The sequence below is a fragment of the Kogia breviceps genome, chromosome 6 (assembly GCF_026419965.1).
Source record: "Kogia breviceps isolate mKogBre1 chromosome 6, mKogBre1 haplotype 1, whole genome shotgun sequence".
Classification (NCBI taxonomy): domain Eukaryota; kingdom Metazoa; phylum Chordata; class Mammalia; order Artiodactyla; family Physeteridae; genus Kogia; species Kogia breviceps.
The window spans coordinates 109,161,236-109,187,477 of record NC_081315.1 but is presented as its reverse complement, the minus strand read 5'-3'; the positions used below and the strand labels follow the sequence as shown (position 1 = coordinate 109,187,477).

Sequence of the window (26,242 nt, the reverse complement as noted above, 5' to 3'; positions counted from 1 at the left end):
CCCCAAAGCAAAGATGGCAGCTGCCATCTGCGGCCCTCGCTACTAAGCGGACACTACGCTGGCAACTTTGCACACAGGACCCCTGTGATGCTCACTGCATTCTCGATAGAACAGATATCATTATAAGAAAGTGAGGCTCAGAGAAACAGAGTGGTTTGTCTAGAAAGTTAGAGACAGTACTAGGACTCAAACTCAGTCTGAGCAGGCAAAGCCAGGAACCTCACCACCCCTTACACTAGGTGGCAACACCCAGAGTTAGTGTATAAGTAGTTACTGGGCTCCTTGGTTTGTCTTTGGTCTTGTTGAAACATCATGCCAGGCACTGATTCTTTGATGAAGAACAGAATTCCTTGGAATGACCCACACTTGCTAGAATGAGCATAAAATGAACCCCATCCTTCCCTTTGTAGATGGGTTAAAAGGTCCCCAAAAGAGATCCAGCCCACTCTCTGTTCAATCCCTTTTATCTGGGAGGCTGTTTGCTTCATCCTGCGGTGATAAACCAAGCCCTGAGTTTCAAGAATTCCAAAGACAAGAGTGTTTCCCATCAGCAGCACTAGGTGTCCTTGGGCCCCACCATGAAGATGCTGACCACACACCAGGCATTGGGAACACGTGGGAGAGGACACAGGATTTTCCAGATGGAGATTCCCTTGAATTAAGAATTAAATAGAAACTCCTCTTCAGGTCAGGGAGGAACCTAGGATGGGACCTGCCTGCCCCTCCCGCCTCACTGCCCCTTTAAGCCAAGCCCTGAGTTTTCTGTTCATTTGAATACACCAAGCTCACACCAGCTCTGGGCCTTGGCATTTACTGCTCCCTCTTTCCAGGATGCTAGCCCCAGGCTTTGCGAGGCTGGCTCTCTCTTGTCATTCAGATTTTATTTCAAATGTTGGCTTTCCGGCAATGTCAGCCCACCCACTCTCCTTTAATCACTTTCTTTGCCATCATCTTGTTTTATATTCCTCATATACTATCCAAAATTGTTTGCTTGTTTTACTGTCTGCCTCTCCACCCAGCAATGTTAATTCAGAGCTTCCTTATCGGTGTCCTGTCTCTTTTTGCTGCATCCTCTGGGGCTGGCATGACTGCTTGTACACAGTGGGTGCTAGAGATGCTATTTGCTGAATGAACACATTGAATGTTGTGGAAAGTCAGGCAAATGACTGAAGGCACTGAGAAAGGCTTTTAATTCACCAGAAAGAGAAACTTAACAGTCTGTCCATTTATGAAAAAGACTGTGTCGAAAAGTAGTGAGTTTTCCCTCCCTAGAGGGTCAAGCAGAAACCAGATGTTAAGAGGGGGCTCAAAATTTCTCATGGCGATTGGACAAGATCACCTGAGAGTCTAAAACATATTTTTATTACAGAAGGAGGGGAAGCAGTGAAATAACCCTTCAAAATATTTTAATATTCTCCTTAAGTCTTCTTACTACATAATTCACATCATGACCTAGATTTCAAATGTAACTAATAAAATATATTTGCTCTCAGTCCCACCACTGGAGTATATTCGTGGGTAAAACGAAATAACGAGAATATTTAACGGGAGGGAAATTCAGTGCATCGGGAACAGTGACGCCTTCCGTCCCTGTGTCTGCAGGTAAAACTTCCCAGCCTCTCAACAAAAGACAGTGACCCAGCTGGCACAGGTGAGAATCTCCTCGGATAACAGGGAAGGTCAAAACATGGGGACCCAAGTCGTCTAAGGGATCTGACAAAAGGGTTGGAAAGAAATAGATTCCTCCCTGGGTGCCCACTGTGTTTCAGGCGGTAGGCACTCGTGTATAAATTATCTCCTCTAATACTTGTAACGATAGTAAGAGGTGGTTAGTCTCCTTTTATTTTATATATATTTTTAAGCAATGAAAAGGCAGTGTGCAGTAGTAGAAAAGCAAAGAAGCTTTTGTATTGGACAGATCCAGGCTAGAATTCTTTTTCCTTTTTATAAATTTATTTATTTATTTAATTTTTGGCTGTGTGCGGGCTTTCTCTAGTTGTGTCAAGCCGGGGCTGCTCTTTGTTAAGGTGCACGGCTTCTCACTGTGGTGGCTTCTCTTGTTGCGGAGCACGGGCTCTAGGTGTGTGGGCTTCAGTAGTTGTGGCACGTGGACTCAGTAGTTGTGGTGCCCGGGCTCAATTGCTCCGCGGCATGTGGGATCTTCCCGGACCAGGGCTCGAACCCGTGTCCCCTACATTGGCAGGCGGATTCTTAACCACTTCGCCACCAGGGAAGTCCCTAGAATTCTTATACCTAACTGACCTCAGGTAAGTTTCTCACCTCTCTGGGGCTCAATGTGCCGTTCTGCAAAATGGGCTAAAATCTACTTCATAGGGGTGTCATCGTGACTCAATAAGATCACCCGTGCCAAAGAGACAGTGCAGTGCCTGGCACTCAGTGGGCATTCAACGAATGTTAATGGCCTGTTTCTCTCCCCAAGGCAGACATGGAAACATGCTATTAAGGTTAAATGACCTTCTCAAGGTCACAGAACCAGGAAGTGTGATGACTAAAATTCCACAGGCCATCTGTAAAGCCCACTGTGCTGCTTTGCCTTTGAATGGAGATGCCTTCTGTGGGCAGCGCAAGTGCATTCCAGGCAGAGGGGGGAGCTTACTCCAAAGAATGATAACATAGCAGGAAGGACAAGAGCTCTTGTGAGGCTCTACAAGAATTGTTTCTCTCCAAGCATCCCCGAGTACTGAGTGATTTAATTTTCTGGAATGCACAGATACCTGAGCCAAGACAGTTTGATCAGAACTGTCATTTCCATATCCAACCAAACTTCTGAGCAATCAACAGTATACGATCTTTTGTTCATCTTTAGGAGAAAAAACTGTCTTCACTTTTACCTTTGCACTGCTAACTTAACAGCGCATGGCAGAGCTGTCAAATTTCCATCCTTGGCAGATCATCTTGGAAACCAAGAAAGAGGAAACAGATTTACTCACGCCTGTCAGTCTACAGAAGGACAGTGAGATCTCAAGACTAGCATTAATATTTATTGTCTTGAAATTGCCTACACATGACACTTGTCATCCAGTGTTGACATTCACTTTTGTTTGGATTTACTTATGGTAATTGCTGGGAGGTAGGATGGGGTGGAAGGAGTCCAGGGTAGAAAAGACCCCAGGTCAGTCCACATAATGTTAATAAGTTTCTCTGGGCCACATTGGCTATCTGGGAAAAGGAGGAGTAATTGGCCCTGTTTTCCCCTTGAAAAAGATCAGGACTCTTCCAACACTCCCTCTTCCAGACTTCCTATGCTCTGTTGCTTCCATGGCACGGCAGGGAGGTTCCATGTATACAAAAGGTTACCTGCATAATGAATGTAATTCTTCAGGACTGAAGGAAGGGGGGACCTGGGCCAACCAGGGAGGGCAGCATGGTGGGGGGGGGGCAAGGCTTTAGGGCCAGAAAATTTCAGTCACAGTGTTTTGCTGAGCTTCTGAGAATTCCATGATACCATGAGCATGATAAAGGCAAACTGCCCCATAGGTAGTCTGAAGTCAACCCATACAACATTGTTTTCCCAATTAGTGAGAGATTAGGGTTGAAGCATCTAGAAAGGAGTTGCTAGTGGGAGGTGACTAAAGCATCCCCCTAGGAGCTCTGTCTGCCTCAGGACAATCACCAGAAACAGTGCTTTGAAAACTTTTACGTGCACACCGATCCGCTAGAGATGTAGTTCAAAATGCAGATTCTGATCCAAGAGTTCTGGGGAGAGGCCTGGGAGTCTGTGTTTCAATAAGCTCCCAGGAGAACTGGTCTGCCCACCCATAGCCCTCGGAATGGCAAGAACTCAGCGAGCTTGGAACAACTGTGTTCATTCACATTCAGATGATGACGCCCTGGGCCTTGGGCTGTGAAGGCTGATGCGCCTTTGGATTTTGTTTCTTACGATTGTTAGGGCAGTTTGTTTTTAAATCCAGGTTTGGAACCACCTGCGGTAGACAAAATAGAGAGGGATCAGTCCGGTCACAGAGGTGGTGTTATCTGTGGAGGGTGGGGGCAGAGGGGAGATGTTGGAATTCCGAGGATTAGAGCCAAGAACCCAGGCTCAAATCTCAGCTCTGTAACTTAAAATCCACAAGACAGTATTGGAATCTCAGAGCCTTAGATTGAATGCCTTGGCCCAATGTATACCAAGTTTGAGGATTAAATAGAACAGTCTGTGTGGTGCTTACGAAGTTGCCATATTGCCTGGCCCAAGGCAAGCCCTTCAATCGTGGTAGCTATTTTTGTCCCTAAAAAAAGAAGGCTGTGTGGTATAAATGGGAATCAAGGATGATAATTAGTCAAACGCATTTGTTCATGATCCAAAGTACTGCGGTGACTCAACCAGACAGAGGCTTACGGAAGGACAGTGACACAGAGAAGCAATCCAGGCTCTCGATCTGGGGAGGGGGCACACAGAGGGTCCTCTATGAACACCCCCTGCCTGAGGGATGCGCAGCCATATGTGTGCAGTGGGGAGGCCCCCAGGAGGGCTGAGGAGGAGGGGTTACTTCCCCTCAACATGTTTAATCTGCGGTGCTGTGCACAGAAGGCAGCAGTGACCTAAATAAATCCTTCATTAGAAGCAGAAACACACTGGCACAGGCAGAGTTCTGTGACAGGAGGGCGGACAGGGCCTCTCTTGTTACTCAGTGCGGCTGAGTGGAAAAGAGGGCTGTGCTAGCAGACAGGAGACAGGAGCCGGGCTGCCTCAGTGCACTCGGATATGCATGGCTCGATCCCTGCTCCAGGTGTGACCCGACCTCCCAACAGGTACCATCTGACTGTGAGAACCTCCCTGGCTGAGGTGGACGGTCATCATCACCCCACAGATGGCCAGCAGCCATGAAATCCATACATTTCCCCCAGAAATGGCAAGGAAAGACACACACAGCCTCAGAGGCCAAAGAACCCTGTGCTGTCATCTTGTCCTGTCCATATCCCTGTTGATGGGGAAACAGGTGGGCACAGAACGGGAACCCCAAGGTCAAGTGTGTAGGGGCTGAAATGAATCAGAAAGCAAGGTCTCCTGATTCCCATGCCACCGGGGCCCGAACACATGGGAATCTGTGTTTCTTTTGTGTTGGGACAGGGATTAGAATACTTTGCAGCTGAAAATACATATACACAAGCCAAAGTAAATTCTTACCCTGGGTGGGCAAAGGTAGAGGGCGGATTTGTCTCATTTCTTGAGCCAGACTGTACAGAGTGAATTTTGTTTCCCCCCAAAATTCAGAGGTTGAAGCCCTTACCCCCAGTGTGGTGGATATTTGGAGATGGGGCCTTTGGGAGGTAATTAAATTTAGATGGAGTCCTGAGGATAAGACCCACAATGGGGTGAGTGTCCTTATGAAAAGAGGAAGAGAGATTGGTACTCTGTCTGTCACTTGAGTACACTAGGAGACAGCAACCATCTGCATCCAGGAGAGAGCTCTCACCAGGAACTGAATCTGTTGGCATCTTGGTCTTGGACTGCCCAGACTGGAGAGCTGGGAAAAATACATTTTTGTTGTTGTCTAAGCCACCCGGTCTATGGCATTTTGTTACAGCTACCTGAGCAGACTCATACATAGCCCTTAGAAGAAACAGTAAAGAAAAAGAGTCTGCTTGGGACTGCTTCCACTGTGTAATAAGTTTTCCCAGGGGTAGCACACAGTGGTCTCCTGGATCAGGCAAGTGATATCAACCTAGGAAGCCTGCTGGCCAGTGGGGACTGCAGCAAGCAGCCATGTGTGTACGTGGTCTCTCTAAGGAGCCAGCCGCTGCCAACTCCGGCAGAAGCGGTTGGAGTCAAGAGACCCGTGTGGGCTGGTCTTTGGATTTTTCAAGATTGAACTATGGATGTTTATGTGAAAACTCATGAGTATTATTATTTATGAATGTAATAAATGGCTATCAGTTGCCAAGACAGGTGAAGATGAAAAAAAGAAAAGATTAGAAAGCAAGTCTGCCAAGACTGATGCCTCAGGTCTATACTTCACCCACAGGTGCCCCCCCACCAAACTTTTACAAGGCACCTATGATGTTTCTAAGATTGTACTCAGCTCCCGGGGACACAGAAATAACCCAGTCACCGTCCTCAGAGCACCCTGTAAAGTAGAAGATACAGGTGGAAGGGGACTTATTACCGCGTTCAGTGTGGGCGGGGACCAGGCACAGTTGCATCAGGGCCCAGGGGAGAGAGGCCACACAGGTAAGACCAGCGAGGGCCTGGGGCCATTCCACCAAAAGGTGATCAGTGGCCGGGTATGACCGGGGAAGAAGCTTGGGGTCTGCTCAGCAGGCAGTACCCCAGGGACAATCATCCCAAATGGAGTTTGTAGCAGAATCAGGGCAGGGCAGGTTGCGGGGACTCGGCCCGTGCTGGGGTTGGCTGTGGAGGTCCAGTCTATGGGGGAGGGTGACAGATATGAGGCTGCGGGAGCCAGCAGGGGTCACAACTTGAGATTCGGAAACACAGTGGAGGGAAAAGAGCCATGGCAATGGAACAAAGCAAAAAGCGCTGAGCTTGAACCCCAGCAATGCCCCTCACAGATTCCAAGATGGGGCAAGTTAATGGAAAATCGTGGAAACTACTGCTCACTTTTGGTCCAAGAGCTTGATTTTGTCTTTGCTTTGGATATGCATGTTCTTGGCTTCATACGATCATTTGAAGGCAGACATTTAAGTGAGAGCTTAGTACTGACCTTGAAATACACCAGGGGTGCAGTGAGGACTAAGACATCCCTGCCTGCAAGTCTCTGAGGGGGAAACAGGCATGGACAGAATTAAAGCATGGTGCCATGGCTGGTTTTGATTTTACATTGTCTGTATTTTTTTTTTTTTCCTTTTTTGAATTAAATTGCTGCTGTTCCTGTAACAGCACTGAATACAGCAATGGTGGTGCATGGTTTTTTCCTGCATCCCCCCCGCATACACATAGGGCTGTGATTTCTGTTCATCCCCTACTTAAACATTTCTTAAAAACACTATTCAAGTTAAATATTCCTTTATTCTTAAGCTTCAGGATTTACAAAATGAACTAGTGTCTCATTTGTCTCTGATTTGAGCTTGAACTTATCTATAATGAATTTACTTTAAACAGGAAACACCTACCTTATTATCTCAGTCATCTTGAAATCTTTAAATGCCATTTGATCTATTGAAAAGATCTTGCACTTGACACAAGCTTCTCTGTGATCTCTTGTTATCTCTCGTTATAATTTCAGTATCTTCAGATTAAATATAACACTCTACAATAAGTTCAATCATCGTCAGCCTGGTCATTTATTCTTTCTGAATGTTGCTGCAGAGTGATTTATGGTTTCTTCTTTTAAAACATTTTCAATTTATTATTACTTAAATAACATATTTGAAATGATCTGGCATCTGAGGGAGACATTCAGGAACCCTAAGATGAATTACAAGAGCTCAGAGGGGGCAGGCTGGTGGTTAAGAGTGTGGGTTTGAATCCCATCTCCACCCCTTACTCCCTCTGTGTGAGCAAGAGCAAGTTATGTGTTTTCTGTGCGCTTTGGGTTTTTTTTTTTTTTTTTTTTTTTACCTGAAATGTAGGGATATTAATTTTGTAGGATTGTCATGAGGCTTAAAGGAGATATTTACTACATGAGTGCTAAGAAGAGGGCCTGGCATATAGAAAACCCTCACCAAATGTCATCATCAGCCCTGGCAGGACTCTGTTTTCCACTGTAGTGGCTGATAAAGGTCTTATTCAGGTAGTCAATATTGCTAACATTTCGGGCACATAAAATGCATCTCCACAAAGTCACCTTTGCTTGAAAGGACCAGTGCACAAGAGTGAACATGGTGCTGAGCTGGGGTCAAGAGCTGGGGTCTAGTCCCAAGTTCTGTCCTGACTTCTGTGTGACCTTGGCCAAGACAAAGAAATACTCTAAGCCTCTTTTACAAAAGGAAACAATCGGACCACAAATGCTAAGAACATCCGCCCTCTTATATCTATTTACAACGCATTTTTGACTATCAAAGCAAGATACTATTATCCAAAATGCCAAACAAAAGAATTACTGTTAAAAATAAATCATAAAGTTTTGTCACTTGGCATCAGTCTAACATTTCATGGGTTAAAGGTAGCAACATGTCTTGAATTTCTACACTGCTAAAGTCCTTTTGATACAAGGGAAAATAATACAGCTTCTAGCAGGAAAGACTGTCCCCTTGGGTAGGGTCTCCCAAACTACCTGCTGCTCTGGTTCTATTCAGAGCGTATCCAGCATTCATTCAACAAATATTAATTGAACGTAGCACCTGATTAAGAGGTGGATCAGCTAGATTAGAGAACCATCTCCAAAGGATGCTTAGTCACCACCAGAACAAAACGAGATGAAGAAAAATAGCATTATATAAAAGGCTTCTCGGTGATAAGAAGATATACAATTAAACCAAGCCCTTCAGGCTGGGGTAGGGGCTGAAGGGTTGTGTGTGGTGAGATAAGCCTTCCCCACACCCAAATCCAAAGGGTCAGCTTCGGAACCTTCTAGGCTGGATAGAAGCAGTGAACTCTAGGGCTTTTGCTTGTGTAAGAGAGGGATGTAAGTTTGGGAGTGAGCAAAATTGCTTAAGACAACAGAAAAGGGCCGAGGGCTGTCACAGGGGTCCATTTTCTTGGTTCTGACCACACATAACACGCAGTCTCTCCCTAAATAAATGAAGATGCAACCTCTGAAGAATAGTAGGACGTGCAAAAACCCAATCATCAGCCTGCTCAGGGTAGCCACAATCCAGCCAAGCCCTAAACAGACTTGCTGTGTAACAGGCACTGGGGAATTGGAGATACTGCTTGCATCCTGTTCCTTCCCTCAAATAACTCAGGTACGCGCAGCGGTGCAGGGTGTACTGGGAGGCAAATGGAGGGAGAGGGGGCAAAATATGTGAGGACTGCACTAAGGTTAGGGCTGAGAGATGGCTACAGATATGCTGCTTATTAGCAGAAAGATTCATAGATAACAGAATAATGGGTAGACATACATCATACATCAAATTACTTTGGTTTTATTAATGTGTCAGGAGACGAGAAGAATTGTAACAGAGTTACATTTAGAAATAGTTTGTGTTTCAAAGTCAAAGATGGAAAATGGGGTGGGAATGAGTTATCATGTCCCAATAACTGTATTTCTTTCTCCAATTCTTAGTGAACAAGAAGGAAAAAGCAAAGGTATTGGAAGAGGGAGGGAACAAACAAGAGTCTTCATGTGATTTTCTACATTGCTCTTTGTTTTCTGGTGTTGATTAGATTTGATGGAACTTCAGTAGGGCTCATCCATGGGATTCCCCATTCCAGTTCCTTCTGAAAGGAATTTGCTACATAAAATTGTGTGTGTGTGTGTGTGTGTGTGTGTGTGTGTGTGTGTGTGTGTGTATGAGAGAGAAATAGCTCCAATGATGAACTAAGTTTTCAAGACTTCCTGCAACTTTCACACCCTCTCAAGGCCATCAATGCACTAATGAAGCTAACACGTGTCTTGAGGTCCTGCCAATGTGATGCTTCCATGATAATGAGTTTTCAAAGTTGTCAAAGAAAAAATGTGACTGTGTCCCCCTTGATCATTGAGTCACATTGCTTTCCCACTTTGACAACTACCTTCATTCCCCCATCAGCTGGTAGGAACATGCAGGCCTGACTTTATACTTCAAATTAGGACCAAACTCAAACTAGCATTGGTGTCCAACATGCCAGGGAAAAGGAGGGTCTTGGCCAAAGCACAAGGGTTCAAATCAAATGAGGTTTTGAAGATTGTGCTGAAATTCATGGTTTGGCTTTCCACAAGTCTCCTTCAAATGTTTAGAGTCATAGGGAGAAAGACATTTAGTGTGAGTCATTAAATTAGGTTTCAAGAAGATTTCTTTTTACACATATTACTCTCCTTCTTCCCTCAGACACCACCCAGGAGTCTGTGTGATTTGCTCAGGACACAGACACCAGGCCTCCTGAGGGCAGGTCCCTTCCGGGCATTGCCCAGGGGTACAGGAAGGAGACAGGTCCCCCCTCAGCCTCCAGGAGACCACTGTGGAAGGGGAAAGATGGATGTGGCAATATATACTTACAGCCCAATGAGATGGAAGAGGCTCTGGGGTAGACACTATTTTAGCAACTTAAAGGAGGCCATGAAGAGGAAGTTTGTGACATGCTTCATGAAAAAATACCTAAGAAACATTCAGAGGTCTGATGAGGACAAAAACGAAGCTCAACGGTTTTAACTGACATCCAGGGTAAAGTATATAAACAGAAAAATAGAGAAATAAATAGAATGGTGTGGGAAGATCAAAGCAAGTGAGTTGATATCTGCTGGGGTTTGAATCCTGGCTTAGTTATTTGATCATGGAAAAGCTACATGCTTCCCTGGGTCTTATTTTTTCCCATCCAAAGATAGGGTATGCTTCCTACCATGTTGAGTGGCTATAAGAATTACATGAGATATTGCAGAAAAATACCTTAGTCCACCTGACACAGAGTTAGACCCTCAATACATAGGCGTCCAATAAAATTAGTTCAATCAACAGTAGTATGATGAACTAGCTTGAAGAGAAAAATAAAAGGGCAATAATAGCAATTAAAATTCAGATTTTTATAACAACTAGGCTGCTAAATAATTGTCGTAAGTAAAGAAAGGAACTGCAACATCCCCAAAATTGACAAGGAAAAGCACTCTTCAGAAAAAGTGGAAAATTTTGAGTATTGAGAGCTATGCAGAGAGAGATAGATGGCACAGAAAACAGCAGAATGAAAAGCACGAAGTGGCTCAATCTAATGTTTTTAAAGGACAACAATTATGAGATAATTACCCTTTGCACCATCTTTGCAGAGGACCGTAAAGAACTATTTAAGCAAGAAAAGGTGGCAGGTGAAGGCAATTCTGAACACATGAGGTTTGTTTAAATCAGCAGGGCCTGGTGGCTTGTGTAATCAGAACCCTCACTAAGGGCTCCATGCCAACCCCAAGCCCTTCTGCTCCATCTGCTGGAATTTGTGTGATGGAGGAAGCTTGGCTGGGATCAGAGCAAGGCCAAGGCCGGCTCCACTTTCAAGACTAAACAGTGTAGAGCCGTCCCTGGGACAGGGGCCTCCCAGGCTTATGCACACAGGGCTGCCTGCAGTGAGAGGGCTCGGAAAAGGACAGATCGCCGGGTGGCACTGACTTTACACAGAGGACATTTTCTGGGGTCCCTTTCATTCCTTGGTGGGTCACTAAGGACAGCTGCCCACATGAGCTCAAAAAACCTGAACTAAAACATCAGGCTTCTCTCAAAGACTGATGTTTCTGTTTATGATAACGGTACTTTCACTTCCCAGCAGTACAGTCTGTTAAGAAATCCTGCACTGAGATCGGGGAGCAGGTGGGAGCGGGTGCAAAGCTCTAAGAGCAGTGGTTTATCCATTTCTCTGGGGGCAGCTGTTTCCTGAGGGATGCGTTTAAGCCCACAGCAATCACAGCAACGTCACAGCGCCAAAAGGAGCCAGGAGAACTGAGAATTGATCCCACATCTCAGTGCCTCCTCCCTCGGCGGCTTGTCCCAGCTTAGGTTGGTGGCAGGACTCTGCCTTGAGGCTCTCAGAGACCTAGAAAGACAGTGCAGGCCATCACGCCAGAGTGAGGAGAAAATGCACAGAACCTCAGCTGGCCCTTCAAGATCCAGGAAGTGACACTTCGCTTCCTCTTACTTTCACTGCCCACAGCAAGTCACATGGCCATCTGATCTTCAGATAGGGAAAATGCAACCCTACTTTGTGCCTGGAAGAGAGAGAGGCGCAGAGCTGCCACATGCACGTTATTTATTATGGATGGAGCTGGGTGGTGGTGGTTGGAGAGCATCCAGGACAGATCTAAGAGAAGGACAGAGTCTGGAGCTAATAAAAAAGGGGGAAGGGCTTCCCTGGTGGCACGGTGGTTAAAAATCCACCTGCCAATGCAGGGGACATGGGTTTGAGCCCTGGTCCAGGAAGATCCCACATGCCGCGGAGCAACTAAGCCCATGTGCCACTACTACTGAGCCTGTGCTCTAGAGCCTGCAAGCCACAACTACTGAGTCCGGGTGCCACAACTACTAAAGCCCACGTGCCTAGAGACCATGGTCCACAACAAGAGAAGCCACCGCAATGAGAAGCCCGCGCACCGCAACCAAGAGTAGCCCACGCTCGCCGCAACTAGAGAAAGCCTGTGCGCAGCAACAGCAACGTGCGCGGCAATGAAGACCCAACGAAGCCAAAAACAAATAAATAAATAAATATTTTAAAAAGCGGGGAGGCTGTCAGAGGCAACAGCATGGGCAAAGGGTGGAATGTCCACATTCCTGATTTTTCTGGAGAAACAATGGGCAATCCTGTGGTCAGAACACAAGGTGTGTGTCAGAACGGAGGATGGTGAGGGACGAGGCTTGAAACATTAGAATGTGAATGCCATGCTGCAGGACCTGAATTGCATCATTACTTGTATTATATTTTTTTTAAAACTAAAACAGCAAAAGAAAAGCTAGGTTTTGAGCACCCACTCTGGGCATTAAATGTTCCCTATGCACCACCACATTTAATCCTGACAAATCAGAATTAAAAACAGAATATATTGGGTTCTTAGGTTTTTTTAGTCAACAGTTATTTCCTGGGTGCCAACTGCCTACCAGGCATTGGTTCAAAATTGATCCAGGGTTGAAGCCTCCATCCTCCTATGATTGAATCTACTGGAACAGATTAAACATTAAATAAGTGTATGAAAAAACTCCATAAATAAGAATCACAGAGTATGTGAGGTTTCGAGAGACGATTACCTTGCCCAAAAGGATATTGTGATGTAGCAACATGGCTGAGCCGAGATCTCATCTATGTTTAAGTGTCCTGAACTCAAACACTAATGCTGTAAATTAAGGGGATCCATGGGACATTCTTCATCAAGGGACAGGGCAGGGACCTGATTATATTTGTGTTTTGCAAAGATTGTTCAGGTCAGGGCTGGAGAAATTAACATAGAGAAATACTGCAGATGCAAATGGTTGTAAAACTTATGGAGCTGGGGAGGGAAAGAAAAATATAACCAGAAGAATACAAGATTTGCATTTCAACTGAAGACAGAAATAAAAGATGTTATGAAGCGGAGCAGGATCCATTGCCAATTACAAGATACAAACATAACTGTAATAGTTGCTCAAAGGCAAGAGAGGGGGGGCTTCCATGGTGGCACAGTGGCTGAGAGTCCGCCTGCCGATGCAGGGGACGCGGGTTCGTGCCCCGGTGCGGGAGGATCCCACATGCCACGGAGCCGCTGGGCACGTGAGCCGTGGCCGCTGAGCCTGCGTGTCCGGAGCCTGTGCTCCAGAGGGATCAATTCGGGATGACCATATTCGATTAATTGGCCTCTTCCACAGTTTCAAATGTCTGTGCCTTAGTTTCTCCTTCTGTAATTCTGGCCTGTGGGCAAATTTTTGGCTAATGGGACCTACCAGGGAATCTTCTGCAGGCTTTTGAGAAAGGTTTCCTTCCCCGATTAGAAGAGTTCCCCAACCTTGCTCCCTTCCTACGTTAGAGCAAAGGGATGAGGGAGGCTGCTGGGGACACCACGGGCTTCGCACCACCTGGACAGGGAATCAGCGGAAGGAGGAAGTGATCTGGAAGGCAATACACAGCTAGAGTCTTAATAACATTCTTGATCTGCTTTTCACACAAAATCAGGCTTACCAGCAAGAAAAGCTAATGATCACTACTAAGTGCTGCATTATACACACTTCCTTGGTACCAGACTCTCAAATCAGTGTTTCACGTATGTTATCAAATGTGATTCTAGCAGCAAAAGGTCCATGAAGAAGTGTAATTCCATTTAACGAGGCAACCAAGGTTGGGAAAAACAAAATCGTTTTCCCCAATGTCAAACACCTCAGATAATATACTACCTTCTGGAGAAGGGGCAGTTCTTTTTTGTGACCTCCAAAGTGCTCTGGCCCCAAGGATGCTCCCACCTTGCTGAACAACTGAGGAGGACCGACCTGTCCCCCCAGAAAAGGTCAGTTCCTCTGATATGTGGTGTGGAAAGTACTTGAAGATCAGAAGGGAGGGAACCATTTCACAGGGAGAAATAGGGGCAGGAGAGATGCCACCCTGAAACTCTCTCTAATAAGAGTCCATGTTTAATGAACGGCAATGTAAAACTAAACCCAAAATAACAGACCCACCCCTCGCAGCAAGATGGGCACGGTGGCTGTCCCCTCCACACAACGTCACTGGGTTCCCTTGTGTTCAGCTGTCATCTAGGACTTTATGCTGTTACAGAGCAGGGGGAAAGGTTCCAGTTTCTCAGTTTCCATCACGTTCCACATTCTTTCCAGTTTCACCATTACAGTTCTTGCCTCCTTCCCTCAAGGTCATAGGTATTAAGTTGAGGTCCTGAGAAGCCTTGGGAGAAGGAGAAGGAGTGGGATTTACTTAAATGACTGCATCGGGATGGGATTTAACCAGGGACTTACTGTTACGAGACGTCACTGCACTTCCCTGGGCTTCAAATCCTCTGTCTTACAATCCTTTTCTGCCCTGCTTCTCTCCCTTCTCTTCCCTTCCCTCCCTCTTCCCTTTTCACTCTCTGTACTTTGTGTCTTCCCCTAACAGTAATACCTTTTCTACATTACTGCTTCTAAGCTACTGGCCCAGAAAATGAAATAATAAGATTTGTATGGATTATATAAATAAAGACTAAAGAAACAAAGGGCAAAAGACTCAGAGAGTCTCCCATGAATATGATGCATGAGATTCAGTCCATGGTCTCTGTGTCATGACACTGAGTTTGTAATCTCAAGGTCTACACTGCTTTCTTTTGTCGACTCATTAATAACATTTTTTTAAAAAGCTGACTATGAGCCAGGCACCATGTAAGTGCTTGACATTACTTGTTTGGTTTAATGTGCACTAAGCAATCCTCTGCTATAATTTTAATTGTGCCCAATTTGAAGATGTGGAGACTGAAGCTTAGGGAGGGGAAGTAACACCTCCTACTGCGTGGCCGAGAAGTAGCAAAGTAGATCTATCCAGATCTCTCTGGCTGATTAAGACTACATCCTCACCACCATGAGGCTTTGCCTTCTTTCTGGTCCATATTCCGTACAAACATAATGCTAGTAAGCAGCTCAGGTTAAATGAGGAGTTAGTAATATAAGATGCAACAGAAACTGATTATTTTGGCATGAGCAGTATCTCACTATAGAAGAAAGCATTAAATTCTGCTTGGGAAAAGTCTACAGGCAGCCAAAGTCTTGCTTATTGAATTTCCCAGCAGGTTATTACTTGAAATGGAAACACATTTTCATGGCCATCCTCAGAACAACATATTCCAGCAGTCCTGGGGAGATCTCGGACTCAATTCATAACCTGAGTTCATCTACTTCGGAGGAGTGGGTCTGAAAGGCCCTCTCACTGTTTTATGAGCTTTGGATTCATCTCTGATGAGGGAGAAATTGCAGGTGTGAGTTTTCAAAGCACAAAGTATTCCTTCAGTGTACCCAGTGGAACCCTTGTGTGTGCCTCTTAGTTCCAACTCCAGCCCTGCAGTAAATGAGCTCGGAGCAATATTGCTGAATAATGTGCTGCGTTAGTGGACTGAATGCTCCCCTGGTAGCCTCATGGGATTAAAATACCTGCTTCCCAAAGGGTATTGGGAATAATCTGGTGCATGCATGGCTTGTGTGTGCCTCTTAGTTCCAACTCCAGCCCTGCAGTAAATGAGCTCGGAGCAATATTGCTGAATAATGTGCTGCGTTAGTGGACTGAATGCTCCCCTGGTAGCCTCACGGGATTAAAATACCTGCTTCCCAAAGGGTATTGGGAATAATCTGGTGCATGCATGGGAGATACCTGACTAACTTATTAAATGCACTCAGAGATCTGACTTATCCACAATTCTGCTTCTTTTAGCAAACAAGCAAGCTTGCCTTGGTTTAATCTGTTGCTAAGCTCATCAGAGAAAACAGCCCTTCCTGCTCTCCTTGGATCCCTGGCTAAGTCATTTCACCTCCAAATTACTGTATTCCCCTCCCTGTAACTGCCTACAGCTCTGGAACTTTCACCAAAGGCATCACCCAGAACTGTCACTGCAAGAATAGAGATGCTTAATAAAATACAGGACTTCTTGGGCTTCCCTGGTGGCGCAGTGGTTGAGAGTCCGCCTGCCGATGCAGGGGACACGGGTTCGTGCCCCGGTCCGGGAAGATCCCACATGCCGCAGAGCGGCTGGGCCCGTGAGCCGTGGCCGCTGAGCCTGCGCGTCCGGAGCCTGTGCTCCGCAAGGAAGAGGCCACAACAGTGAGAGGCCCGCGTACCGCCAAAAAAAAAAAAAAAAAAAAAAGACTTCCGGTTAAATTTAAATTTCAGAAAAAACAATCAATCATGTTTTAATATTGAGTATCTGGGATATACCTATACTAAAACAGTATATGCTGTTCATCTGAAATTAAAATTTAACTGAGTGTCCTGTATTTTTATTTGTTAAATCGGGCAACTCTGCATAAGATGAATAGAAGTTTTCTTAAGCGTTATGCTAGGCATTTGATATGGGCAATCTCTTTTAATCCTCATTAGAATGCTGAAAAATCTGAGACCCAGAAAAACTGTCTATTTCTCAGGGTGATACAATCAGTAAGGAGGGGATCGGAAATGCCAACAGACATGACTTCAAAAGCCATGCTGTTTCCACCTCAAGAATAACTCCGAAATCTAATCCCAGAAATCTGTAATTGACACCTTTTCTGTCCTTCCTATCCGGGACACTGGGAAAAATCTGGTTGAAGACGTAATTTACATCAAGTGCAAGTGAGTTTTCCAGAGACAGTGCCAGCCTGCTTTTACTCCATGGCACTTGAGTATGTATTTTTCTGAGCACCGCTAGAAGAGCATGCCTTTTCATTTCAGCTGCATCTGCAATCACCTTTCTCCCACTGTATTTTAACTGCTGATGCAGGACTCTGATTTACTCTCCTAAAGAGTGAAGACATTTACATAAAGCAACCCTATTGCAGGGTGTACCTAATCTGCAGAATTCTAGGGGAAATTCAACAAGACACAAAACGCATCTCAGAAAGTGCTGAAATGGAAGTTCTTAACGAATCAAAGGAGACGTGAATGTTTGAAAGCTAAATATATTTCTTCGCTTATAGAAAACTCAGTCCTCCAGGGATTTAACCAGTCTCCACCTTGAGCGATCTGCTCACTGCGGGCGGAGAAGCACAGCCCTGGATCCAGGGTCTGCTGCCTTCGTTCTGAGGATCTAAGAAAAGTCGCTTCACTTCTGGACCTTCGTTTCCTTAAATACAAAATGAAGATGCTAAGAGCTCCCTGTCTGCCTTGAAGGACTGGGTACAGAAGAAAAGGAGACAGTGGGTATTAACGTACTAGATGGAAGTAAAGAGTTATCATTTTCACTCTTTTTTTTTTCCCATTTTTTTCAGCCTTTTAAAATCATTTTCATGCCAGAGTGCTTTGGAGCTGCCAGGATCTAATCAGGGAAGGGTTTGTGTTTAGCATGTCAGCTCGTCACCTGGGCTGACCACACTTGGAATCCCTAAAACCCACAAATGAGATCGTACCTAGGGCTTGGGGCCATATTTGGATTATCTTGTATCACCACCGTTCTTTGGCTTTTCTCTGCAAGCCTCTCTCTTTCCCCCGTGAAGCCTTTCCTAATTCCCCCAGGCAGAAATGTTGCCTCTTGTTTCTTTTCTGAGCAACTACTTGGAACCAGACACACTGTTCTGGAAGCTGGTGGGAGAAACAAGCCTGCACCTCCAGATGCCTGCTCACACAGGGTGCATATTCTGATGGGGGCGTGAGAGATAGTGAGCAAGTGAAGCAATGAAGTAATGAGAGGACTCCAGATAAACATTATGGCTACAAAACCATGCTGTGGGAGAGAGTACTGAAATGAAATAAATAAATAGGGTGATTGTAAAGAAGGTGTTCTCAAGGACAGGCTTACTTGATGACACAGGCAAAGGCTCAAACAGGATGCATTTCTCAGCTCATAAGCGAAAAAAAAAAATTGCTAATTTATCTGACTGCCGTACTAAACTGTAAGTTCCTCAAGAACAAGAACTATTTTTTAAATTTTCTGCACAGCTGCCCTGGCAACAACAGTCACTATCAATGGCTGGGCCGACTGGGGAGAGGGTGTACTAGAGTTTCAAAAATCACAGATTTTTTTAAATACTTTGTTTTCTTGACACAAGATGGAATTTGGTAATAACACAAAATGTCATGGCCAGGTAAAAAAAGCTTTAAAATATCTTCACTGATGTTGGGGTCCAGGATTCAAATAGGTTGAGAAGCACAGACCTAAACTGTTCCTGACACATATCACATGCTCCATTAAAAAGATGCTGAATGCCAGCATTCTGAATGTCAAAACTCAATAGTTATGACACCCTTTCCACCCTCCTTGCTCACTTTAGCCATCTACTCTTTTGCTATCATTTATTCATGTCTTCTATGCTCATCTACAATTTCCTTGAGGACTGTCCCTTGATTAGTTTTGTCTGTTAGTAGATTCTAGCACCTAATCCAGTGCCTGGCACCTGCTGGACACTCAATGCATGGGCTCAGTAGTTGATTTCATTAAAATTAAGATAACAGTCTGTTATTAGGGGTTTACCCGCAATAGCAACTCCCAGAATATAATCCATGGTCCAAATTCCCACACCCCAAAATCTTTTCTTTCCGACAGTGAAACCTGACTTTGGTTATGCTGAGTCAGAGACTGAACTTGGAGATTCCTGCCCTGCCTACCACAGATCTTACCCCAGCACCCTGACACTTCCTCTGATTTATTTTTATTCTTAGCACATCTCGATCTAATCTAGGATAGATTGTCCTCACCCATCTTGCTTTTCACCTGTCTCTTCCACTAGAAGCCAAGCAGAAGAGCAAGGCTTTCCCTCTGTTTTATTCCCTACTGTGTCACCAGTGAGAACAACAACTCTTGGTACATGACTGGAACTCAATAAACATATGTTAAAGGGATAAATGCAACTGGTGTAACTGCTTACAGGACAAGGAAAAGGAATACTGCAAACACAAAATTCTATAGACATGAAATTTGACTCACTGGAGCACTGTCTACACTACACTCCCAATATACCCTTGCCTCAATACTCCCAAGAACTGATCTTACTTAGCCTCATAGTCCAACCAATTTCTTTTCTATCCCCGGACCCCAGAGGCCATAAATTGGAGGCCTGTGGGATATAGATGAGGAGGCCTACTTATAGAATTGTTTTGAATTAGCGGCTGGCACTTAAAAGTCAGTAGATTCTACATAAAATTGTGAACTTGCAGCCTCTCTTGGAAAAAAAAAAATCAGATGTGGCAAGACAGGGCCTGAGGTCCCAACTTGTGTGCTGGGTCAGAGCTGCAGCCCCCAACCCGACTTACCCTGATTGTTCCCAGGCCTGTTTTCCTCAGGCTATTCCTTGCCTGGCTGCTGAAGGCACTAGAGTGAGCGACCCCTGCTGGAAAGTTACCAAAAAGCATGTAACATGAAAAAAAAAAGAAAGAAAGAAAAGAAAAGATGCCCACTGGGATCTATTTCCGTTATGTTTATGCTATTTCTTGGAAGAATAATGTATTCATTTTTCTAGAACTCTGGTGGTATCACATAACAACTGACAAACTATGGCCCAGTAAATATTATTCTAACGGCCTGAAAAAGCTATAAGCTTAATTCCCTGTGGGTAGAGGAAGCTGAGAATGCTTCATGCCAGAGGCAGGCCTGAAGACAAACTGTGAACGGCTGAAAATCAGCTGGTTACAATTCTGGCTAAATCAAACAGAGAAAGAATTTACTTGAAGACTATGAGTTACCTCTAGGAATTAATGAGAAGCTGAAAAGCCAGGCTTGGAAATGAAAAGGAATGGAGGGAACCTGGCACCAGGGAGCATCAGGATAATGCCATAGGAATGGCATAGCTGGGACATCCAGTGACATTGAGGGTGCTGCTGACACCACCTGATTCATGACCCACGGTCATAAATAAATGCTCAATTGTCTTTTTGCCCTTTAGTTAGTCTCTTGAGATTCCAAGTCTCCAGTGGTATCATCCAGCTGAGCCCCAGTTCAAGGCCTGGAGATGTGGACACAGAGAAAGAGCCCCACCCCTCCATGGAAAAGTCCCTCCATGAGGGGAGGGTGGTACGCCCCTGAATAAGAAGGGTGTTTGGTTGCTGGGAACCTTCCAAAATGCAGAAGTCCACTATGGATTAGGAGGAGATTTTAAGTGGTGATGGGAGAGAGAGAGCAACACAGGCAGTACAGTGGAATGGAATGAGAACAGACAGACCTGAACTCCAATCTGGAATCCTTTGTACCCTCAGAAAATTAATTAACTTTTCTAATCAGCAGATTCCAAATCTTTAAAACAGAAATGATGCCATCTGCCTGGGTACAGCACAGGGTTGCTGTGAAGATTCAGTTCAATCGTTCATTCACTCACTTCAAAAATACTTATCGAGCATGTATTAGCCACTTAGCTAGGTCCTGGGGACAAATTTTTGAACACCAAAATGCAATAGAGAGACACTTTATGTTGATGACAGAGGTAGACAAGGGAAACCCAGGTCATCTCCTGAAACTGATCATGTATCACTTTTCCCCAACTGATACACTCATCTGCAAGTTCCTCCTTTTTTGGTTAATCAATATCAGGGCCCTTCCTGAAACATATATTTCCTGAAGACATATGAAATGCATTAAGATAAAAAAAAAAAAAAAACACTCAAAAATTTAACTCTGGTTCTACAAACAAGAAACTGATAGTTCTCAAAAGCCAGGAGCCCTGATGCTGGTGAATTTCAGGTGGCATAATCACAAGGAGATATTGGTCCATTATATGGAATCCTCTCCCTCATTTAATGTTTAGCATAGGTAATTCACACAGACATTCACAAATTATAATGAAATTTAGCATTAAAATAGACCAAATGCAATTGGCAGGAAAAGCAAATTAAGTAACCTTGTACATTTTTCACCAGTGTTTGAGAACTGCCCAAATGCTCTTCACATACATTTCTCACTTTCTCATAATCTTTCAGTCTCTATTTTGCAGAGGAAAAATCTGAGGCTCAGAGAGTAAAAAATAATTTGCTTAGGGTCCTGGGGCAAGAAGCTGGCTCCAAATTCAGCTAGCACTCTTGCCATTCCCCACTGGAAAATGTTGGCCTTTCTAAGAAGCACTGGGTCATTAGTGAGGTTGAAGGAAGATACTTACATCAAAGTGATGGGGAAAAACACAGATCTTTTCCAACACCAGCGGGAAAGTTACTGCATTTCCCACAGAGCAGCTAGAAGGTTGCTACTCTCCAAAGTTGCTACAGGCCTTTACTCCTCCAAGACTGTCTCTCACACAAGGACCCTGGCTTAGAAGCATGCCCTGGAACCTGGATTCTCAGCTGTGACCCTGAATACAGGCTCAGTTCCATCAGGACATCACTACCGTTTACTGTTCCTCTCTCCAAACTGGCCTCAATAGAGAAAACATAACTCTGTACTCCCTGTGGGTATAGGCCACCCTGGGTAGATGCCCTGTTCTGGGAAAGGCACTGCTTACCCATCAAGCAATTTTACCTGAGCCAGTCCACATCCCTAGCCCATTTCTATTCGCCATCAAATTTTAGTTCAAGGTAAGAAAAGCTTCCACTTTGTGTTTCCCTTCAAGGAGAACTCCAGACTTCTCCAGTAAGAGGATTTCTTCTTTTCACAACAAAAGTGCATCTCCAATTATATTGTGGCGTCCAAGTGTTCCTGAACATCTACAAAGTGGAGGACTTGAAATTTCACACGAAGCACACCACAACCCAGCTAAGAACCACGGGCTTTTTCTGATGCCCTTTGCAAGTTCAAGGTAGCACTTTCTCACCAGTTTCCCAAGCAAGGAATTTCCCATCTTAAAGCTACGGTGCCCTGAACAGCCCGCAGCTTCAGCCTGGATCTCTAGCCTGGAAACACCGCTCAAGATGCCTCCGTAAGGGTTCCTCACTGGATGTTACCTCCGTAATTAACTGCTTCGACTTAAGAGTGCTTAGTCACGAAGTTGCTGATCCCAGTCAAATTCGGCTGAAAGAGTTAGAAAGGACCCACTGAAGCCCTGAAAAGCTTCTTGAGAAGCTGATCTTTCTCTGCCTAGCGCTGGAGAAACCTTATGTAACACAATGTTCCATTTCAATGTTATTTCTGCTATCCTATGGGAGGGAAAAAAGACAAAAATCTAAGCACTGGAAACACAAAGAGTAACTCGGGGATTTGTAGCAGAAGCGTCCATCTGGGATTTCACTGGGTCACGCTTATTCGAATCGCACTCAATCTTACTGAGAGAGCAGAAGGCAACAATAATTCCGAACGCCAAAGGAGGGGCGTTGGGTTTTAGAAACCCATTTAGAAGTGCAGAGAGGCAGAAGTTGGGTTATCTACCCCTCTTTTTTTAACATGAAATTCCTGAAATTAACACTTGAATGGAAGTTGGTAATTACATTTTCAGCAGAATAAGGTAAGATTTTGCAGCAAGGCGAGAACGCCCGTGTAGGACCTAAAGGATCCTGCGTGTAAAAGGGCTGTGGCCACTAAAGTCGGTCAAGCACCTGCGCCCAGGCCCTAAGGAACCCTCCGGGGATCGGCTCCCGCAGCGAGAGGCGGGCGGAGCAGCCGAGCCGGTGGCGCCGGGGCTTCGGGAGCTCAGGCTGCAGAAGGCGGAGTGGGAGCACTCCATCCTCATGCCTTGGCTGCTCCTCGCGGCTGCTCCCTGCGAGCAGGGGACCGCTTCGGGGAGCGCAACGAGAAGACAGTAGATTTGGAGTCGCCTCCCTAGAATCCCCCCCAAAGCATCTCTGTACAAGTAGTGGATAAAAATAGCCGGCGGACAACGCTGTGGGGAGGAGCGAGACTCGCGCAAGACAAGGAACGGATACAACTGGTCTTGCAAAGTGGAGGGCGGAGGAAGAGGGATGCAATCCCCTCCCGAGAGAGGGGCCTGGGAGTGCGAGGAAGCGTGGACTCCCGCCCGGCGGAGGGGATGAGACGGAAGACTCACAGAGCCGGCAAACGTCCGCGGGGCAGAGCACACCTCACACCCCGCGCCCTGCATCCCAGCTCTTGCCCCCGCTCGCTTCTCCATCCCTTTTTTTTTTTTTTTTTTTGCCGGCTCTGGAAGCGGGCCTCCGGCTCCCGGCACAGGCAGGGGCCAGAAGGGGGAGCAGCGCGCAGTCGGCCGCCTGCCTCGGAGGGCGCACCTGGAGACACCAGGCTCCGTGAGTGTGCCCCAGGTTCTGAGCTGGGTTCTACGCGTTCCCACCGCGGGTTGGCGCCCCTCCTCCCCTCACCTTCATCTGCCGTCACCACCCAAGGTGCTCGAAATAGAAACAGACGCAAGAAAAAAAAGAGTAGAAAGTAACACGACAAATCAGAACCGTGCATAACTGGCATTAGGGGAAACGGGTACTTACTGTCTGTCGCCTCGATCTCTCTCCTCCGGAGCATCCCCGCCCCTCGGGAAATGCCCCATCTCTGCTCCGCTCCAAAAGCAAACCAGACCAAGGTTTCCCCACCCTGCATGCTCCCTCAACAGACTGACTTTTTGCTGACTGTATCCGCGCCCCAAGTTCTCAGCCAGAGTGGTACCCGGGCTCCGCTGCGCTTTGAGCTCCTGCTATACTCCTCACGGTCGGTCCTAGAGAGAAGCCTCGGGCAGGAGCGAACCTCCTGACTCTGCTAGGGGGTAAGGAAAAACAAGAATCCAATCCACCAAACCAGAAACCCGGATACCTGCCTGTAAAAACCAGTCCCTGAAGACTTGCACAGCTGAGAGACCAAGTCAGGAGGTTAGGAGGATGGGAAAACCTCTGGCCTCTCCTTCCTTTTTCCCCCAATGTACACTCCACTTGCTCCAGCCTCAACTCACCTTGGGCTCTGCTCTTGCCCTAAGTCCGGGCTGCCAGGTCAGGGAACCTCGACGGCCCCTGGTCTTGCCACTCCCCAGACTGACGGCCCTCACCTCGCGCGCTCCTCACTCACCTGAGCCGCGCCACCTTCCAGCCGGTCTGGCGCCCGAAGTCGGCTCTCGGGCTTGGCCATGGGCAGCGCCGTGGAGCACCGGCGGCCGGCGGGGCGAGCCTCGGGACGACCTGGGCAGGCAGGCAGGTGAGGCACGGGCGCAGGCACCCACTGAGACCAGGCAGTGGCGGAGGTTCGTGGCTGCCCGCGAGCCGGGGACTTTGCAGGCGCGAGGCTAGGATATCAGACCCGAGGAGGGGAGGAGCAGGAGGAGGAGCAAGGAGAGGGAGGAGGGGACGGAGGAGGCGGGCGCTGAGGGAGAGCGCGCTGGACAGAGGAGGATCGCGAGCGCCCACTGGTGACTGGCCCGCTCTGGTGCTGCCCCGAGTCGGGTCCGCTCGGTGACCTGCTAGCTACTTAGCGCTCGGGGCGGCGGGGCTGGGCTGAGGACGCCCGCTGACAGGTATTGAAAGAGTCAGTACCGCCCATCTGACACGGCAGTTCCTCGGGTTTTAGTCCCGGGAGGCTGGGGCGGGTGGGGATGGGGGCTTGGGGAGGGGACCAGCGCTACCGGGAGGGTGGGGCCTGTTGTGGGTTGGGTGACTCTGCCGTCGCTGCAAACCTGGGAAGTCCTGTCTACTCCGTCACTCTTGCTAGGGAAAGGTAGGTCCGAACCCCGAGTCCACCTCTTCCTCCACTTTCCAGCCTTGCAAGGTCCCCGGTACCTGCGCTCCTCCCACGTGCGTCAGCACCGCCGGTTTCCTTCCCGGCAGGTGCCCACTTTAGGCGTCGGTGCTCTCTGCGCCTCCCAGGAAGCAGGGGGAGCCATCCTCACACACCGCAGCCCAACCGGGACGCTAGTGGCTGGGCACGCCGGGCCGGGATCAGCGCGAGGAGTCGGTTCCCAGGCGCTCCGTGTCGCCATGAACACGCCCTCCAGCTTCGGTTTCGCGTCCGCGAGCGGATGCCGGTTCACCAGAGGAGCGCAGAGCGTTGAGCTCTGCCTTTGCTAGTGCACCAGGATTGCAAATGTCAGCTCTGAAATTAAGCAGGTCTCCCTGCCCCCTACCCCGCGTTCCTGTAGCTGGGAAGTTTTGTGTGAGAACTAGACCGGCCTTCAGTTCAATTTCAGATTTAAGATTTCCAGGGGCCTGGAGTTGGAATCTCCTTGGGGAAGCTGGGCTTCCTGCCTAGCCGAGCCAAAGCGAATCGCCCTTAAAGGCAGATCAGCAAACACGTAAAAAATAAAAAATAAAAAATAAAAAAAGAAGGAAAGAAAAATGCCAGATGAGCGTCAGAGTAATTTATTTTAGATGAAATTTCAGCAGCTCTTCCCTATCTTAAATATTGGAAGATAAATACTTGGAAGAATTCGAATTTGTCCTTTAAGTTAAAAAAACATCATTAACTTTTCTTAGATTAAAAATACTCTCCCATCTAAGTAATTAATGCTGTAGGAAATTGACCCCATTCTCACGTACTGTTGTTACCCAGTGCCCTTTTACAATAGAAAACAAGATAATGACCAACGTTATCTGGCTGTCTAATAAAGCTATAGTAGCATCTGGGAGGCCAAGGCCAAGTCTTATTTTGGAAAATAAGCTTTTAGGGGTTTTAATGACCCGGGTTGCTTCTTTGAGCCAGACTAATTTTAACATGCCTATTTTAGGTTGAAAAAAAAAAGAGGAAAAGAAAAAATATATATATATGTATTTATGTTTTAAAAAGTCACTTTAATCAGACTTGTGGTTAGGGGCTGGGATTGGAGGAAGGTGGTCAAAAAGTACAAACTTCCAGTTATAAAATAAATAAGTACCAGAGGTATAATGTACAACATAATGACTATAGTTAACACTGCTGTATGGCACATAGGAAAGTTGCGAACAGAGTAAATCCTAAGAGTTCTCATCACGAAGTGAATTTTTTCTTTCATTCGTTTCTTCTTTCCTTTTTATCGTGTGTATATGAGAAAATGGATGTTAGCTGAACCTATTGTCGTAATCATTTCATAATATACGTAAATCAAACCATCAGGCTGTATGCCTTAAACTTACACAGTGATGTATGTCAAACTTATACAATGATGTATGTCAGTTATTAATCAGTAAAACTGGAAAAAGCGAAGTCAGTTTAAAGCCCCGCTTTGAAAAGCCTTAACGTTCAAATTTACATTAGCTTTAAAAGAAGTGCTTTTTTCCCCCTATTCTATGAAGCCGTGTAAAATCTTGTAT

The 26,242-nt window shown here is 46.2% G+C and overlaps 1 protein-coding gene across 2 annotated transcripts in view; it reads right to left on the bottom strand.

Annotated features, from left to right (window-relative positions):
• The window catches only part of HS3ST1 (heparan sulfate-glucosamine 3-sulfotransferase 1), a 31,212-nt gene extending 6,183 nt beyond the window's left edge, over window positions 1–25,029 (bottom strand). Inside the window, exons 1-2 of one of the 2 annotated variants that reach the window (XM_059066335.2) lie at window positions 24,737–25,029; window positions 24,033–24,246 (exon numbers count right to left, since the gene is read on the bottom strand). The gene's annotated coding sequence lies outside the window, so the exon portion shown is untranslated. The remainder of the gene's footprint in view (window positions 1–24,032; window positions 24,247–24,736) is intronic. The other variant, XM_067036381.1, reaches the window with a different exon arrangement.
• Between the last annotated feature and the right edge of the window lie 1,213 nt (window positions 25,030–26,242).